We start from the raw sequence: 6,067 nt of genomic DNA, 5'->3' as shown, positions 1-6,067 counted from the left end.
ATATTAATGTACCTTTTCGGTTTTTCAATAATTTCATAGCTTTCTACTAAATTCTCTTGCAACTAGCTATACGCGTTCGAAACGCAACTCTTTTAGCTACATTCGTTTACAATCTTTATTAACATATCCTTTGTGGTTTGATAGTTATTTAATATTCTTTGGGTGAGTATTACAGGCGTTGCATTCAAGCGTAACACATTTTCGTTATTTCAATGGAAATGCATGATTAATTGTGAACTTTCAAGCATGTAGAATGTAGAATCGACTTTTCCTTATATTCTTCGATTAGTTTGATAACCGTAAGTGCTGTGGTTTACTAGATATTAGCAATTCTTTGTAACAGTTGACAATACTCAGGTACTTACTTATGATGTACAGGGAACACTCTCGTATAACGTTTAATAACTCCTAAGCTAAATGGTCTATGTTAATAAAAATTATATGGGAATGTAGCCAAAGGAGTTACCTTTCAGACGCGTATAGTTAGTTGTACGATGAAACTATTGAGAAAGTATGCGGTATCGTTCCCGACATCACGTACTAAAATTCTTAATAACTAATTATTGAGACGGTTTAGTGCGCTAAAAGCTATATGTGAATGTTGCTGAAGGTTCACGCTATATTTTGCAATTCTAAAAGTTCACAAAATCAATGTAATTATCGAGTTATTAATGATTCTTCCCTGACCGACTTTATTGGTCCGTGGGAGGTGAAGCAATGGTTCCCGCCAGCCAATAGAAAACGTTCTCTCTCTGTCCTTGCCGCACACTAGTGCTATCCTTATCTAATACCTCTGTTTATATTCTGTAATCCTGTTAAGAAATCGTATTCCGCGTCTCTAGACCTCGCTAGATGGTGTTAGGTTACAGCCGCCATTTTTGTTTCTGTCCTTGTCTAACACATTGCTGTAGTGCTATTATTGTCTACCCCTATACCTTTCCTTATCTAACACGCGGTAGTATTGCCGTCCTTGTCTAACTCATTATTATCGTGCTATCTATGGATTCATGAAGATTCAGACCACCACAGAAATTATGTAGAGGATTACAATATCGGGAAAAATGAAAATAAAACCGATTATTTATTACTAAATTAGTGTAGAAAATGTATTTTACAGTCTATTTATATATTTCTTCCTTACGCACCACATCCATTTTCGTTTGTGAAACACTCGTTCTTTAAATAATATTCCATTGCAAAATTGAACCAACTAAATCGAGAAAGTATGGGAAGTATAGAATTGATAAATGACGCGTGGAAGGTAAAAGGATACAAATAAAAAGTATAATTTCAAAGATCACATTTAAATTGCTATTTAATATTATCATTTTTACCCTGTGTATTACTTATTAACGCGATATTCTACTTATTATCAAATATAATTCGTATAAATAATATAATACTTGTGTAATATTATGCATAATGCAACATGACGCAGTAAATTATAATAGAATATAACGCAATGTAACAAAATAAGAATATAACCTTATAAATTATTCGTATAACTTATACCGTGTCATAATTTAACCTGGTGTTATAAGTATAATAAAATGAAATATTATTCTAACGCGTTAAGTAGGAATTTTATAAATGTACTGGAAAGAATGTGGAAATTAAAACTGACTGTAATTATGAAAATTTACAATCAACTTTACAAGAAGCACGGCAAGTAGCAATTGTTCTGTGTATCCATAGTATACTTGTAACATTAGAACATATTTCATTGGACAATTTGCATCGATCTTAAAACTAAAAGTATTTCAATCTTGGATTAACGACAGTTGATGGAAGCATTGTCATTGTGACTCCATTCTCCAAAGTTCTCCATCTTCTGTAGTATACGCATACCTGATCCACGACAGAAAGTAATAGTAGTAAGTAAAAGTAGTAATCAGAGTATTTTAGTGAATTTTCTGCAAGAATTCGTCAAATTAGGTGAACAGATGAGAAAACATTCATTTCAGAATGCGCACACATCGATAAGTTTATAAATGACGTACTGCCGAATGTTTAATTAAGTAATGAAAATCTGAAGATTGTTAGTACTCTATTTGCTAGTAGAATGCATGTAGAAACTTGTTAAACAATTTTACCGTCTGATATTAATTGACCGTTAAGAAATGAAAACGTACCTGGTTCAAGGGGTCGACCGTCGACGGGCATCATTTTTATTCCGCAACTGCTTAAAGATATAGTTTACGAATCTAACCTAAAAGAATAGTTCTGTCAAAGGAAGACTCGGTCCGCTGTTAGGATAAGAGAGAGAATTTCAGTTAACGAACTGAAAGGATATAGAGAATAACGAAATGGAATTATGTGCTCGTTTAGCAGAGAATTTATACATCTTACGTAACTTTAATCCTTTTCTCTTCCAGATAAAAGCTCGTCCTCCTCGAATTGTAGGTAATTAACGCGGAACTCGAATGATTTTTCAGGCCGTCGTTATTCGCTTCTAACGGAGAAAACGATGAGAAGATGGGTGACGTGATAATAAATTGGGACGGATTACGAATGGATTAGAGAATAGAAAAAAAGAGGGAAGAAGGGAAGACAGAGGTGTAAGATAGTTATGTCCATACTTATGTACGTACAGTCGGCCGCATAAGTGTTCGTCCTCGTACCGCACTCATTGTATCTGTAGGTAAAAGAAGGAAAATATGCAGATGAAATTTGAAAACGAAATGCAAAAATGAAGCTTAATTTATACAAAATAAAATGACATTTTGCGGGATTCATAACTGTTATACATAATGAAAAATTAAACGATGTATCATAATGTGGCGGGAAACTCGAACGCAAAAGTGTTCGTCCACTTACAAACTAATGAACTTATTATTATACAAAATTGCCATTACTACTCTTAATACTTAGTATGGTACCCTTTAGATGAAATGATGGCTTTTAGACGTTTGAGCATTGTTTTTACTAACTTTTCTGTAAAGTCTGGTGGTATTTTTCCCCATTCCTCTATAAATCGTTGTTTTAAGTCATCACGATTTTTCGGCGGTGATTTGCGAATATTTTTTTTTATTTCTGCCCACAAGTGTTCAATTGGGTTTATATCCGGTGACTGGGGCGGTGTTTCTAAATAATGCGGGCTGTTATTTAATATCCATTCTCTGACGATGGCGGCTTTGTGCTTTGGGTCGTTGTCCTGCTGGAACATAAAGTTATCTTTGATTCCAAATTTCTCAGCACTTGGAAGTAAATGTTCCTTTAATATATTTAGGTACATCCAACGATCCATGGTACCATCTATAATGTGGTAATCACCAACCCCAGCCATCGACATACGGCCCCACACCATGAGCGACGCTCCCCCGTGTTTCACAGTTGGTGTTAAATTTTCTTTTTGAAACTCTGTATTCGGTTTCCTCCAAACTTTTTTGCTAGGTGTATCAAAAACACAAAATTTAGACTCGTCGGTGAATATAACACGTTTCCAAAAATCTTCTGTTTTTGAAACGTAGTTTTTGGCAAAGTCTAATCTCTTTTTACTATTTGTAGCAGTAATTAATTTAATGGTCTCTTACGACTAATATGGCTCTTCAAATTGGCTCTATGGAGTACCCGTCGACTTACAGTTTTGCCTAAGGCAGACAGAACTTTTTCCTGTATTTCAGGTGTTGAAATGTGGGGATCCTGCTTTAACAGTTCTAAGTATTCGACTTTCATCGCGATTCGTCAGCAGTTTCGGTCTTCCTTGTCGGGGTTTATTTACAATTGTTTTGTCTTCCTTAAACTTTTTTAATATATGCTGTACTGTAGATCGTGGTATATCCACTAATTTTGAAATTTCCCTTTCAGATTTTCCTTCTTTCCAAAATTTTACAATATATTCTCGTTGAGAAAGTGATGTTTCACGTCTCTTACAATTCATTATTATTATGACTACGATATTTTCTTTCTGGATGTCTGAGATCAACTGTTGCCTATTGCAGAAGTTTAACAAAACATAGTCGATCACAAAACATTCAGTTGTTTTAAAGTTTAGTTCGTTACTAAGCGTCTTATTCAGTGGACGAATACTTTTGCGTTCGAGTTTCTCGCCACATTATGATACATCGTTTAATTTTTCATTATGTATAACAGTTATGAATGCCGCAAAATGTTATCTTATTTTGTATAAATTAAGCTTCATTTCTGCATTTTTTTTTCAAATTTCATCTGCATATTTTCCTACTTTTACCTACAGATACACTGAGTGCGGTAGGTGGACCAACTGTAAGTATATACTTAGATACGTAGTTAAACAGGGGAACGCATCGGACGATTCGTTTTGTTCGTTTTATTTATTCGTCTCTCGTGGATACAGAGTAATTTCGGTATAGAATTTTAATTACAATATCCGACATTATTTTATAAAAGTAAATACAATTGTATATCGTTAACAATAATAATGCGCGTAAATCGGTTAACACACGCTTCAAACGTTGGCTAAAGCATTCACGTTCACTTACGCTTAATAAAGTGTTTAATTACAAAGGAAGCCGATCGCGAACGTTCCGGGGCTTATGTACAAAGTATCGTAGAAGTGGAGATCTCGATCCCGACAGAGGTACAGATGTACTAGGCCATTCGCGAAACGATTCGACAACCGAGACGCACGCTCGCAGATCAGAGATTTCCTTCTTTCTCGACCGACGTGTATCCCGCTTCGCGATCGTCCCCCGCTCTCTTTACCACTGTTAATCCTCGATCGCTAACCCAGAGACGCTTGAACCCAGATGTAAACGGAATTCTTCCGACATCACCGATTTCATGAGAGAACTGGAGATTGTACACAGACCCAGGCACACAGAGAGGGAGTAGGATTCAGGTTGCGGCGAGCATGCGATTCATTTGAGAGATCGAAACTCTTGTTACAACCATGGATGGAATTTCGGAGGGATTTTCGTCGCTCGTGCATCCCTCTGCAGCGTACTCTGACTCTCTCTCTCTCTCTCTCTCTCTCTCTCTCGCTGCGCGGAAAGAACTTTGATCGCTCCGATCGACTATATTGCTTCGAAGTGGAATCGGACGATGTTGCAAAAATATACGCAGACGCGGAGCGCGTTAAAGCTATCGAACGAATGGAATGGAACGAACGACAAGGTACAGGAGAATTGCACGCGATCTACGATGCTGGCTGGTGCGGATCCGATCGCGTGCCCCGAAAAGTTTCTTCCGTTCCGCTCATCTCAATTCCGCTTCATCTCCGCCGATTAGAAAGGAAAGAGCGATATCGCGTGCGAACGAATGTATCGATTATTCCATCATTTTCTCGCTGGTGGTGCCTGTCGCTTATGCTTCTTTCCCCTTCCTTATCGAACTGTTTCTCGTAACGCAGGATCGTTGATCGGTCTTCACCGCGGCTTCCTTCTGCATATCCTCGTCTTTTCACCATTCTCCTTACCAGTTGTTTCGTGCGACCACGGTGTATTGCTTCACGGTACGAAGAAATTGTGATAAGGCACTTTGAATCTGCATTGCGAATACGTAGAGAATCGCGTCCCTTTCCGTGCTCGAAGCTCCAGAAAGAAAACGTCCCGTGTCCCTGGTAAAATCGGTATGCCAGCTAATGCGTCGATCGCGACCAACCGATGGACTATTTCCTCCTACTTGACGAAAAGAAGCAAGCGCGGCGGCTTAACCCTTCCCCGTTGAAAATAAGCATCCGGTATTCCCCCCTCCCCTCCCCCCCCTCTCTCTCTCTCTCTCTCTCTCTCTCTGCAACCATCGCTCCCTTCCATTCTAATCGAAGTTGGAAAGGGCCCCGATTACGTTTCTTCCCTCGGCAGATAAAATTCGAAAGATTGCATATATATACGACGCGAGTGTACGCGCGCACTTTGTAGGATGCCTTTGCCAATTGGCAAACTCGCGCACACACATAAATGCATCTAAGTACTTAGCTATATCCATCGCGTAAACCCGACACCTCCAGAAACCCCATCTTCTAATCTTCTCTATTAGCTCCTAATCTCTGTTCATCCCCCAAACAAGCCCCATCCTCATCCCCGACAGCTACCATGGACAGAATCTCTACTCTCGCTTCTCCTTACCCTTCTGATCCTCAGCTCAAATC

This window comes from Habropoda laboriosa, unplaced genomic scaffold (genome assembly GCF_001263275.1).
Source record: "Habropoda laboriosa isolate 0110345459 unplaced genomic scaffold, ASM126327v1 scaffold33, whole genome shotgun sequence".
In the NCBI taxonomy this organism is placed as follows: Eukaryota; Metazoa; Arthropoda; class Insecta; order Hymenoptera; family Apidae; genus Habropoda; species Habropoda laboriosa.
Note: the sequence above shows the minus strand (reverse complement) of the source record.